This window comes from Triticum dicoccoides, chromosome 5B, assembly GCF_002162155.2.
Source record: "Triticum dicoccoides isolate Atlit2015 ecotype Zavitan chromosome 5B, WEW_v2.0, whole genome shotgun sequence".
Taxonomy (NCBI): Eukaryota; Viridiplantae; Streptophyta; class Magnoliopsida; order Poales; family Poaceae; genus Triticum; species Triticum dicoccoides.
Genome location: NC_041389.1, coordinates 271,691,263 through 271,705,849, shown reverse-complemented (window position 1 = coordinate 271,705,849; position 14,587 = coordinate 271,691,263).

The following is a 14,587-nucleotide window of genomic DNA, read 5'->3' as shown; positions in this document are numbered from 1 at the left end:
CACAGAACGGAGGAAACGAGCCTCCTGTTCGACCGTGTATGGTCGAAACAGGGTCCTGTTCATCGGGAAGGGTTTGAAGTACCGCAAAATAGAGGAAACAGGCTTGTGTTGGAGTGCCTACAGTCGAAACGGGGTCGTGTTGATCGGGAGGGGTGTGGCATACCACAAAACAGAGGAAACGGACTTGTGTTGGAGCGCCTACGGTCAAAACGAGATCCTGTTCATCCACTGTCTACTGCCTCGCTCCAGCCTCCACAGGCTACTGTTCATCCACCATCGACCTCCTCCACCCTCCATGCCCTACTATTCATACACAGCTACTGTTCATCCAGCCTCCACCGGCGTCTGTTAAAAGAGCCTCCATGGGGTCCTGTTCGTCCACCCCCAACTGGGTCAGGTGCGGCGGCCTCTTTGGGGTCCTGTTCATCCAGCGGCAACGGCCTGCTACCACGGGGTCCTGTTCATCCAACCCCCACCGGGAACTATTCATCCACAGCCAACCAACCAGCTCGACTCACCATGTCTCGACTCGTTCTACATACCACGCGCATGGTAGCGACGGTCACTGTTCAACAAGAGGCAACCCAACACTGGCTGGCTATGTCTCGCATGGGGGCTCGATCGGCTTCAGTGAGAAGCAGAATTGATCGATCGCTCGGGTTCACTTAGTAGCAGCACGAAGGAATCGCTCGGGTTCAGTTAACGGCCAAGGGATAGATCGCCTGGGTTCAGTAACGTGTGATCGCTCGGGTTCAGTTAGCCAACGCCTCGCACATACGCGTGTACACGAGAGAAACGCAGAATCCTCCGTGCATCGCTTGGCCCCGACCACCCACCGTAACCGGGAACTCCCCAATATTTTCCTCGCCCTCGCTTATACCACGGTTTTTTCCATCATGGACGGCCCAAAGAATGTCGTGCAACTGCGTCTCCGGCCCGCCCGGGACGAAAATCCCATTTTCTATCATGATTTTTTGTCATAGAAGTAGGAGCCCACCATATCTGTGATGATACCGGGTTTTGTCATATCTATCGTCATAGAAGTGTCATAAGCATGCCAGGAAAAAAATTCGTTCGGACCAAAATGTCATGGATGTGTCTTTTTGTAGTGGAGAGAGAATCCTTGCCAGGACAAAACCCAAAACACCCATAGCCCAAAGATTGTTGGCATCACTGAAGTCTTTTTATCCGCGTGATCTGAAGACTTATTATACTTGAAGACTGTGTATCTTCTAGTCGGTTAGGCGTCGCGTTTTGAGGATCCAAGAGTCATTGTGGATCATCGGTGAACAAAGTCTGTGAAGGTTTGGAAGTTTACCTGGAAGACTTATCTTTGTGATTGGCTAGGACTAAGTGACCTTAGCTCAAGGGGAATAAGGTGAAGACCTGGTCTTCTGAGTTCAATCTCAGCCTCCCTAACCAGACAACAGTTGTCACAACAACTGGAAATGGTCTACCAAATCCCGTCTTTACCAAGCAACTAGTTCTATCCCCTCCCTCCCTTACTTACCGTTTGTCTTCGTGAAGTCTTTGCTTGCTTGCCTGCTCTCTTTGACTTCATTATTTGAAGACTTTCACTTCGTTCTCGTGTTTGGCTTCGTACTTTCTTCCTATTCTAATCTGTTCTACCTAGTAGTTGTTAGTCTTCGTGCTTTCATTGTACTTATTACTTGACTATGGCCTGTCTAGTGTAGTTTATCTTCCGCTGCATATCATATAGGTGTTATTTGGTTGTCTGTCTTTGAAGACATTGATTCTTCCAATGATTTTCATAAAAATCGCCTATTCACCCCCCTCTAGTCGATAACTAGCACTTTCAATTGCTATGAGAGCAAGGTGATCCCTTGTTAGGTTTGATTCGGTTTAACCACCTGGAGTTTTAGCTATGTCGACTGCAGGAATAATCAAGGTCTCTGCTGTGTGCCCCGTCTTTGATGGCACTGATTACCCCTACTGGAAGAATAAGATGCACATGCATCTTGAATCCATTAACAACGACCTATGGTATGTCATCAAGACTAGTGTTCCCAAAGTCGGTGAAGGTGTCACCGCGGTTGATGTGAAGAGATTCGCGCAACTGGACTCAATCGCTAAGAACATCATCTGTCATCATCTGACCAAAGGGCAATATGGCCGTGTGAGTGCACTGGAGTCTGCAAAGCTAGTCTGGGACTGACTATCCAAGGTCAACGAAGGCGTCTCAACTCAAAGAGACTCAAGAATTGATGTTCTTCACAATCTCTTCAACCGCTTCAAAAGGCTTGACAATGAAAACGTCCAGCACACCTTTGACCATCTTACTGATATCACCAATGAGCTTCGTGCTCTTGGCGCCACTGAGATCACCAAGCATGAAGTTGTGAAGAAGCTACTGAGATCACTTGATAGCTCATTTGACACTCTAGCCTTGATGATCCAAGAACGTCCTGACTTCAAGGATCTCGACCCGTCTAACATACTTGAGAGGCTCAACACACATGAGTTCCAGCTATCCAAGAAGAGAGATATCTATGGCCCCAGCTATGGCCGATCCCGTTCTTTGAAGGCAGAAGTTGTTTCCTCGTTTGAAGAGTCTGAATGCAGTTCTAATGATCCAGAATACATTGGCAAAGAGCTTGCAATGCTTGTGAGAAAATTCCAAAAGTTCTCCAAGAAGAATCGCTTTGGAATGTCTTCAAAATCCAGCTCCAAGAATGATGAGGCTTCCACTCGTGACTACAAGAAGAGAACCTATCACAAATGCAAGAAACCAAGCCATTACATATCTGAAGGTCCTCAATGGGAAAAGGAAGCCAAGAAAAAGAAGAAGATCAAGGAATATGACTCTGACGACAAGAAAAAGAAGAAATACTCAAAGTCTTCTTCAAACTCTTCATCTCACAGGAAGAGCTCATCTGGCAAGGCTCGTGCGTTCATTGGCAAGGAAATGGATTTAGAGGAGTCTGCTTCTAAGGAGGCAGAAGTGGAGTCTGAGGAGGAGTCTGATTCCGGTGTGGCAAGCCTAGCTCTAGCTCCGGCTTCCGTTGCCAAGTCCATCTTCAACATTGAATACAATGGTCACGTCGCCGACGCTGAAGCCGATGGTGAAGACGACTCTACTCCTACCTACTGCTTCATGGCAAGAGGCACTAAGACAAACTCACACGGTGCTTACTTTCAGACCTCTAGCGAAGATGACTCTGAATGTGAATCCAAACCCAACTATAAAAATCTTGCTAAAATTGCAAATGAGCAACAAACAACTATGGAAAAGATTCAAAAATTGCTAGAGAAAATATGACCTATTGGATGAGGAAATGAATCGAACTCAGTCCTTAATCAAAGACATAAAAAATCTTTGAGTTAAGTATGAGGAACTTGAAAGTCGTCATGAAACCCTCTCAGCTACTCATGAAAAGTTTTCCTATGATTATCTTCAAAGGAAGAAAGATCTAGAGAAACTGAGAGTGTCTCATGAAGATCTTCAAAAAGAAAACGATTCACTACTCGCTCAACAGATCAGTTCCACACAGGAAGAGTTTGTGCCACCTTGCTTAAAATGCCTTGAGCGTGATAATGCTATCTCTACTGATGAATGCTCTACTGGTTCTGAAGTCGGAATATCTTCATATGTTGACGTGGTAACTAACCCCTCTTCTGAGGATGACACTACTATTGCTGATGAGAATGCTAGGTTGAATACATTGCTTGAAACATGCATGTAGAAAAGCCTCAAAGGGCATCAGACTCTATGTGATGTCCTCAAGAAGAAGATTCTGAACCGAAACCCTATGAAAGACGGTGTTGGGTTCGAGAGGAAAATGAATGTTGATGGTTCTTACTAGAAGCCTGAGCAGTACCCCAAAACCACATCAGTTGCTACAAAGGGCCCTTCAGTGGATCCATCCACCTTATCTGGTTTCTCTTGTCCTCACCCAATTATCATTGATGAGTCATTTGACTCAATTTATAGACTGTTCAAGAATCAGAATGGTGAAGTGTTTTCTAGTTTATTGGAACTAACTGTAGGAATGGGCCACCTATGAAGAAGATTTGGGCTCCTAAAGGTTTCATATGGCCCAAGGGCTGCATATAGACAGGAAAGAAGACACGAACAGGAAACAAGACAAACTCTAGACCAAAGGCTTCATATGGCCCAAAGGCTGCATACATACAGAGGACCTCACAAGGTCACCCTAACACCAATGTTTTGTAGGGAAACTATCATCAGACTCTTGAATATAAGCATGTCCCTTTGAACCGATATGTTCACAAATCGAAGAACTTTTCTGCTTATTCATTTGTGTATTATTCACCTCCTGCAAAACTATTTGCTAGGGCCTCAAAGACAAAAATCTCTCATGCTGCACTTAGACTCATTGCTTCTAAGCCACCCCTTCCTATGTGAGTGGTTAAGAAGAATTAACTTCTCTTGCAGGTTCAGATCTCTAGCCGGAACTCATTGACTTATGAAGACAAGCTGGGGGACCTAAAACAACTTGTTGGGCGCAAGATAAAATCTCCAAATGGTCTTATCATTTATTTCATCCCTTGATTTCTTGATGAACATCCAATCTTACCATCCAAGAATCTTACATTTCATAGTATCCTTGTTCATCAAATGTTTCTCCTTCACAATACTCTCTGTGAAGCCTATCCTACTAACTGCACTATAGGGTACCACTCTGAAAGCAACTGAATGGATCATGGATAGTGGATGCACTAACCACATGACTGGTGATCGAAGTCTTCTCATGGATTCTACTCTTCAACCATCCACAAAAAGCCATATCACATTTGCTGACACTGGTAAAAGCAAAGTATTGGGCCTAGGTAGAGTTGCTATCTCAAAGGATCAACACATGGATAAAGTGATGCTTGTTGAATCCCTTGGATACAACATAATGTTTGTCTCAATGCTTTGTGATCTTAACATGATTGTGATATTTGGAAAATATCAATGTCTTGTGCTAATGGCTTCTGACAAATCTTTAGTCTTTGAAGCTTATCGAAGAGGTGATCTGTATATGGTAGATTTCTCCATAGGACCACGACTTGTCGTATGTCTTCTAGCAAAAGCTTCAGAGTGCTGGCTTTGGCATCAAAGGCTAGGACATGCAGGCATGAGGAACTTGCACACACTTGTGAAGAATAAGCATATCATTGGCATCGAGGGCGTCAAGTTCAAGAAAGACCATCTATGTGGTGCTTGCGAAGCAGGGAAGATGACTAGGGCAAAACATCCCTCGAAGACAATCATGACGACTTCATGTCCCTTTGAGATATTACACATGGACTTATTTGTCCCTACTCACTACTCTACCCTTACTACCACTGCATATCTTTATGGCTTTGTGATTGTTGATGATTATTCTAGATATACTTGGGTGCATATAATTCTCTACAAGATTGAAGTGCAGGATGTCTTCAGACGATTCGCCAATCGTGCCATGACAAACTATGGCATCAAGATCAAGCACATCAGAAGTGACAACGACACTGAATTCAAGAACACCAGCCTCGATGTCGGTGTCAAAACCGGTAGATCTCGGGTAGGGGGGCCCAAGTTGTGCATCTGAGGATCAATGGTAACTATGGAGAAGGGACACAGTATTTACCCAGGTTCAGACCCTCTTAATGGAGGTAAAACCCTACTCCTACTTGATTATATTTGAGGGGATAGGGGTTACAAGAGTAGATCTACCTCGAGATCTATTCGGCTAACCCTACAAAGCTAGCCTAGCAATGTTGTGATCGTGCCTCCGATCTAACCCTCCGATTTATATAGACACCAGAGGGGCTTAGGGTTGTACAAAGTCAGTTTTACAGAAAGGAACAATATATCCAGACACCTATAATTGCCATCCACGCATGTGAGAGTCCCCACCGGACACGAGAGATAATCTTCTGTCCTGTATCTTGACGGCCCATCAGTCCGACCAATAGACTAGACGCCCGAGGACCCCCTAATCCAGGACTCCCACAATAGCCCCTGAACTAGTCTTCAATGATGATATATTCGGCGCTCAGATTGTCTTCGGCATTACAAGGCAGGTTCCTTCAAGAATACGCATCGGCTTTCTTCTATAAAAGAATTGTATCCATATTTTCATAACAAACACAACCCTTAGCCGCGAAGGTAGGATAAAAAAATAAGAATAATAACTTTTTTCGACGAAGCGTCAGACTTGACCCTTCGGCATTTTGAACCATTTTCACGCCCCGCATTTCGTGTTTCAAGGCCACGCCCCATTTGCACTTAATACGGGATTGCATATCAATGACATTTGGGTAATCCAACCGTTTGCGGCGCACGCGTTCATTGGGAATAGGCGAGATTCAAGGCACTAGTGTGGGGGCGGTTGGTATTTTTGTTGCCTATAAGAGGGCAAGGGACCCCCACTTTCCTCCCCATGCCTTCACATCTCCTCATCCTTCCAATCTCCCAAGCTCTATGCACCCGCAAAGTCTACGTCTTTCTCTCCACCACCACCACCTACTCCGACCATGGCCGGAGCTGGCTCCAAAGGAAAGTAGGAGGCCTCCTCCGTGATGGAGAAGGACATAACAGATCTCCAGAGTGCGGGGTACCTTGTCGCCGATATCAAGCACCGGCTTCCCCTGAAGGTCAAGTCCTTCCCACTCCGGAGACCGGCGAACGGGTCTTCTTCCTTCTCCACTTCCTTAGAGGGTTAGGTTTTCCACTCCACTCATTCGTCCGCGGACTTATGTAGTACTACGGGCTAGATTTTAACGATCTAGCCCCAAACTCATTCCTCCACATATCAACGTTCATAGTCGTGTGTGAGGCTCTCCTCTGCGTCCGCCCACACTTCAGCCTATGGCTCAAGGTCTTCAACATGAAGCCGGAGGTAGTTGAAGGGCAACACGCGGACTGCGGCGAAGTGATACGTCTCCAACGTATCTATAATTTTTGATTGTTCCATGCTATTATATTACCCCTTTTGGATGTTTATGGGCTTTATTTTACACATTTATATCATTTTTGGGACTAACCTACTAACCGGAGACCCAACCCGTATTGCTATTTTTTTGCCTATTTCAGTATTTCGAAGAAAAGGAATATCAAACGGAGTCCAAATGGAATGAAACCTTCGGGAGCGTGATTTTTGGAACAAACATGATCCAGAGGACTTGGAGTGCAAGTCAAGAAGCAGCCGAGGCCTCCACGAGATAGGAGGGCGCGCCCCCCCTATAGGGCGCGCCCCTATCTCGTGGGCCCCTCAGGCGTCCACCGACGTACTTCTTCCTCCTATATAAGCCTACGTACCCCGAAAACATCCAGGGAGCAGACAAAACACAATTTCCACCACCGTAACCTTCTGTATCCACGATATCCCATCTTGGAGCCTTCGCCGGCGCTCTGCCGGAGGGGGAATCGACCATGGAGGGCTTCTACATCAACACCATAGCCCCTCCGATGAGTTGTGAGTAGTTTACCACAAACCTACGGGTCCATAGTTATTTCTAGATGGCTTCTTCTTTCTTTTTGGATCTCAATACAATGTTCTCCCCCTCTCTTATGGAGATCTATTCGATGTAAACTCTTTTTGCAGTGTGTTTGTCGAGATCCGATGAATTGTGGGTTTATGATCAAGATTATCTATGAATAATATTTGAATCTCCTCTGAATTCTTTTATGTATGATTGAGTTATCTTTGCAAGTCTCTTCGAATTATCAGTTTGGTTTGGCCTACTAGATTGATCTTTCTTGCCATGGAAGAAGTGCTTAGCTTTGGGTTCAATCTTGCGGTGTCCTTACCCAGTGACAGAAAGGGTTGCAAGGCACGTATTGTATTGTTGACATCGAGGATAACAAGATGGGGTTTCATATTGCTTGAGTTTATCCCTCTACATCATGTCATCTTGCTTAATGCGTTACTCTGTTCTTATGAACTTAATACTCTAGATGCAGGCAGGAGTCGGTCGATGTGTGGAGTAATAGTAGTAGATGCAGACAGGAGTCGGTCTACTTGTCACGGACGTGATGCCTATATACCTGATCATGCCTAGATAATCTCATAATTATTCGCTTTTCTATCAATTGCTCGACAGTAATTTGTTCACCCACCGTAATACTTATGCTATCTTGAGAGAAGCCACTAGTGAAACCCATGGCCCCCGGGTCTATCTCTTATCATATTTGCTTCCAATTTACTTCTATTTGCATCTTTACTTTTTGCATCTATATTATACAATACCAAAAATATATTTATCTTATCTTATTATCTCTATTAGATCTCACTTTCGCAAGTGGCTGTGAAGGGGTTGACAACCCCTTTATTGCGTTGGTTGCGAGTTCTTTGTTTGTTTGTGTAGGTGCGTGGGACTTTTGAGGAGCCTCCTACTGGATTGATACCTTGGTTATCAAAAACGGAGGGAAATACTTACGCTACTATTGTTGCATCACCATCTCCTCTTCGAGGAAAACCAACGCAAGCTCAAGACGTAGCAAGAAGGATTTCTGGCGCCGTTGCTAGGGAGGTCTTCGCTCAAGTCAAGAAATACCAAGTACCCATCACAAACCCATCTCCCTCGCATTTATACTATTTGCCATTTGCCTCTCGTTTTCCTCTCCCCCACTTCACCCTTGCTGTTTTATTCGCCCTCTCTTTCCCAATCTCCTCCTCTCTCTTTCGCTTGCCTTTTTCTGTTTGCTTGCGTGTTGGATTACTTGTTGCCGTGGCGCAAGATAATACCAAGTTGTGTGATTTCTTGAATACCAATAACAATGATTTCCTTAGTACTCCGATTGCTCCTCTTAGTGATGTTGAGTCTTGTGGAATCAATACTGCTTTGCTGAATCTTGTTATGAAAGATCAATTCGTCGGCCTTCCTAGTGAAGATGCCGCTACTCATCTAAACAACTTTATTGATTTGTGTGATATGCAAAAGAAGAAAGATACGGATAACAATATTGTCAAATTGAAGTTATTTCCGTTTCCACTTAGAGATCGTGCTAAAGTTTGGTTTTCGTCTTTGCCTATAAATAGTATTGATTCTTGGAAAAAGTGCAAAGATGCTTTTATCTCTAAGTATTTTCCTCCCGCTAAGATCATCACTCTTAGGAACGACATTATGAATTTTAAACAACTTGATCATGAGCATGTTTCCCAATCTTGGGAAAGAATGAAATTGATGCTTCGCAATTGCCCTACTCATGGTTTGAATTTATGGATGATCATACAAAAATTTTATGCCGGTTTGAACTTTGCTTCTAGAAATCTCTTAGATTCGGCCGCGGGAGGCACGTTTATGGAAATCACGTTAGGAGATGCTACAAAACTTCTTGATAATATTATGGCTAATTATTCTCAATGGCACACCGAAAGGTCTTCTAGTAAAAAAGTGCATGTTATAGAAGAAATCAATGTTTTGAGTGGAAAGATGGATGAACTTATGGAATTGTTTGCTACTAAAAATACTCCTCTTGATCCCAATGACATGCCTTTGTCTTCTTTGATTGAGAATAATAATGAATCTATGGATGTGAATTTTGTTGGTAGGAATAGTTTTGGAAACAATGCTTATAGAGGAAACTTTAATGCTAGACCGTTCCCTAGTAATTCCTCTAATAATTATGTAAATTCCTACAATAATTCTTATGGTAATTTTAATAAGATGCCCTCTGATTTTGAGAATAGTGTGAAAGAATTTATGATTTCTCAAAAGAATTTTAATGCTTCGCTTGAAGAAAAATTGCTCAAAGTTGATGATTTGGCTAGGAATGTTGATAGACTTTCGCTTGATATTGATTCTCTTAAACTTAGATCTTCTCCTCCTAAGCATGATATCAATGAGTCTCTCAAAGTAATGAGAATTTCCATTGACGAGTGCAAGGAAAGAACCGCTAGATTGCGTGCTAAAAAAGATAGCTTTATAAAAGCGTGTTCTTCTAGTTTCCATGAAAATAATGATGAAGATCTCAAAGTGATTGATGCGTGTCCTATTAGATATATGTTTTGCAATATGAATTTTGATAATTATGGGACTGATGATGAGTCAACTTTGCCTAGAAGGCGTCCCAAGAATTCGGAGTTTTTGGATCTTGATGCTAAATTTGGTAAAAGTGAGATTGGAGAGGTCACAACTTTAAATAGTATTGAACCCACTATCTCGGATTTCAAGGAATTTGATTATGATAATTGTTATTTAGAAGGTTGTATTTCCTTGTTGCAATCAGTTGTTAATTCTCCTCATGCTTATAGTCAAAACAAGCTTTTACCAAACATATTGTGGATGCCTTGATGCAATCTTATGATGAAAAACTTAATTTGGAAGTTTCTATACCTAGAACTTAATGATGAGTGGGAACCTACTATAAAGATTAGAATTAAAGATCATGAGTGTTTTTCTTTGTGTGATTTGGGTGCTAGTGTTTCCACGATTCCGAAAACTTTATGTGATATTCTAGGTTTCCATGATCTTGATGATTGCTCTTTAAATTTGCACCTTGCGGATTCCACCATTCAAAATCCAATGGGAAGGATCAATGATGTTCTCATTGTTGCAAATAGAAATTTGGTGCCCGTGGATTTTATCGTTCTTGATATAGGTTGCAATCTTTCTTGCCCTATTATTCTTGGTAGACCTTTCCTTAGAACGATTAGCGCGATTATTGATATGAAGGAAGGGAATATTAGATTCCAATTTCCATTAAAGAAAGGCATCGAGCACTTTCCAAGAAAGAAAGTCAAATTAACTTATGAATCTATCATGAGGGCTACTTATGAATTTAGTGCCAAAGATGGCACCCGTTAGATCTATCTTTGCTTTTATGCCTAGCTAGGGGCGTTAAATGATAGCGCTAGTTGGGAGGCAACCAAATTTTCTTTATGTCTTTTTTGTTTTTGCTCCAGTTTAGTAATAAATCTTGCATCTACCTTATGTTTAGATGTGTTTTTATCTTTTAATTAGTGTTTGTGCCAAGTAGAACCTATAGGATAACCTATGATGATAGTTGATTTGATTCTATTGAAAAACAGAAACTTTGCACGCACGAATATAGATTTGTTAAATCACAGGAACGGGCTTTTGCGCTGATTCTTTTTGCTTCTGATCAATAAACAAATTGTCTAGGACTTACTATTTTGGTAGGATTTTTAGAGTTCCAGAAGTTTGTGTTAGTTACAGATTTCTACAGACTGTTCTGTTTTTGACAGATTCTGATTTGCGTGTGTTGTTTGCTTATTTCGATGCATCTATGGCTAGTAAATTAGTTTATAAACCATAGAGAAGTTGGATTACAGTAGGTTTAACACCAAAATAAATAAAGAATAAGTTCATTGCAGTACCTTATGTGGTGGTTTTGTTTTCTTTCACTAACGGAGCTTGTAAGATTTCCTGTTGAGTTTTGTGTTGTGAAGTTTTCAAGTTTTGGGTAAAGCTTTTATGGACTATGGAATAAGGAGTGGCAAGAGCCTAAGCTTGGGGATGCCCAAGGAACCCCAAGATATTCAAGGATATCCAAAAGCCTAAGCTTGGGGATGCCCCGGGAAGGCATCCCCTCTTTCGTCTTCATTCATTGGTAACTTTACTTGGAGCTATATTTTTATTTGCCACATGATATGTGTTTTGCTTGGAGCATCGTGTATTATATTAGTCTTTGCTTTTTAGTTTACCACAATAATCCTTGCTGTACACACCTTTTTGTAGAAGCCTACTTGATTAGAATTTGCTAGAATACTCTATGTGCTTCACTTATATCTTTTGAGCTTGATAGTTTTTGCTCTAGTGCTTCACTATTATCTTTTAGAGCACGGCGGTGACTTAATTTTGAAGAAATTGCTAGTCTCTCATGCTTCACTTATATCTTTTTTAGAGTCTTTTGGAACAGCATGGTATTTTCTATGGTTATAAAATTGGTCATAGAATGGTAGGCATCCAAGTCGGGTATAATAAAAACTATCATAGGAAGTGAATTGGATGCTATGATCAATATGATGCTTGATAATTGTTTTGAAATATGGAGGTAGTGATATTAAAGTCATGCTAGTTGGGTGATTATGAATTTAAAGAATTCTTGTGTTGAAGTTTGTGATTCCCGTAGCGTGCACGTATGGTGAACCGCTTTGTGATGAAGTTGGAGAACAATTTTATTTATTGATTGTCTTCCTTATGAGTGGCGGTCGGGGACGAGCGATGGTCTTTTCCTACCAATCTATCCCCCTAGAAGCATGCGCATAGTGCTTTGGTTTTTGATGACTTCTAGATTTTTGCAACAAGTACATGAGTTCTTTTGACTAATGTTGATTCCATGGATTATACGTACCCTTTCACCCTTCCATCATTGCTAGCCTTTCTTGTGCCGCGCAACTTTCGCCGGTACCATACACCTACCATATACCTTCCTCAAAACAGCCACCATACCTACCTATTATGGCGTTTCCATAGCCATTCCAAGATATATTGCCATGCAACTTTCCACCGTTCCGTTCATATGAAACGCATTACTTTTTTCATATTGCTCTTTGCATGATCATGTAGTTGACATTGTATTTGTGGCAAGGCCACCTTCATAATTTTCATACATGTCGCTCTTGATTCATTGCATATCCCGGCACACCGCCGGATGCATTCATAGAGTCATATCTTGTTCTAGCTTTGAGTTGTAAATCCATAAAAGTGTGATGATCTTCATTATTAGAGCATTGTCCTAGTGAGGAAAGGATGATGAAGACTATGATTCCCCCACAAGTCGTGATGAGACTTCGGACTTTACAAAAAGAAAAAAGAAAAAAAAGAGAAAGGCCAAACAAAAAGAAGGCCAAAGAAAAGAAAAGAAAAAAAAGGAAAAAAATAAAAAAAATAAAATGAGGGAAAAAGAGAGAAGGTACAATGCTACTATCTCTTTTTCCACACTTGTGCTTCAAAATAGCACCATGATCTTCATGATAGAGAGTCTCATATGTTGTTACTTTCATATACTAGTGGGAATTTTTCATTATAGAACTTGGCTTGTATATTCCAATGATGGGCTTCCTCAAAAATGCCCTAGGTCTTCGTGAGAAAGCAAGTTGGATGCACACCCACTTAGTTTCTTTTGTTGAGCTTTCATATATTTATAGCTCTATTGCATCCGTTGCATGGCAATCCCTACTCACTCACATTGATATCTATTAGTGGGCATCTCCATAGCCCGTTGATACGCCTAGCTAATGTGAGACTATCTTCTCCTTTTTTGTCTTCTCCACAACCACCATTCTATTCCACATATAGTGCTATGTCCATAGCTCACGCTCATGTATTGCGTGAAAGTTGAAAAAGTTTGATATTATTAAAGTATGAAACAATTGCTTGACTTGTCATCAGGGTTGTGCATGATTAAATACTTTGTGTGATGAAGATAGAGCAACAGCCAGACTATATGATTTTGTTGGGATAACTTTCTTTGGCCATGTTATTTTGAGAAGACATGATTACCTTGATTAGCATGCTTGAAGTATCACCATTTTCATGTTAAATATGAACTTTTATTTTGTATCATTTGGATCTGAACATTCATGCCACAATAAAGAAAATTACATTGAGAATTATGCTAGGTAGCATTCCACATCAAAAATTCTCTTTTTATCATTTACCTACTCAAGGGCGAGCAGGAATTAAGCTTGGGGATGCTTGATACATCTCCAACGTATCCATAATTTTTGATTGTTCCATGCTATTATATTACCCCTTTTGGATGTTTATGGGCTTTATTTTACACATTTATATCATTTTTGGGACTAACCTACTAACCGGAGGCCCAGCCCGTATTGCTGTTTTTTTGCCTATTTCAGTATTTCAAAGAAAAGGAATATCAAACTGAGTCCAAACGGAATGAAACCTTAGGGAGCGTGATTTTTGGAACGAACGTGATCCAGAAGACTTGGAGTGCAAGTCAAGAAGCAGCCGAGGCCTCCACGAGATAGGAGGGCCCCCCCATAGGGTGCACCCCCTGTCTCGTGGGCCCCTCGGGCGTCCACCGACGTACTTCTTCCTCCTATATAAGCCTACGTACCCCGAAAATATCCAGGGAGTAGACGAAACACAATTTCCACCACCGTAACCTTCTGTATCCGTGAGATCCCATCTTGGAGCCTTCATCGGCGCTCTGTCGGAGGGGGAATCGACCACGGAGGGCTTCTACATCAACACCATAGCCCCACCGATGAGTTGTGAGTAGTATACCAAAGACCTACAGGTCCATAGTTATTAGCTAGATGGCTTCTTCTTTCTTTTTGAATCTCAATACAATGTTCTCCCCCTCTCTTGTGGAGATCTATTCGATGTAAACTCTTTTTGTGGTGTGTTTGTCGAGATCCCATGAATTGTGGGTTTATGATCAAGTTTATCTATGAATAATATTTGAATCCCCTCTGAATTCTTTTATGTATGATTGAGTTATCTTTGCAAGTCTCTTCGAATTATCAGTTTGGTTTGGCCTACTAGATTGATCTTTCTTGCCATGGGAGAAGTGCTTAGCTTTGGGTTCAATCTTGCGGTGTCCTTACCCAGTGACAGAAAGGGTTGCAGGGCACGTATTGTATTGTTGCCATCGAGGATAACAAGATGGGGTTTATATCATATTGCTTGAGTTTATCCCTCT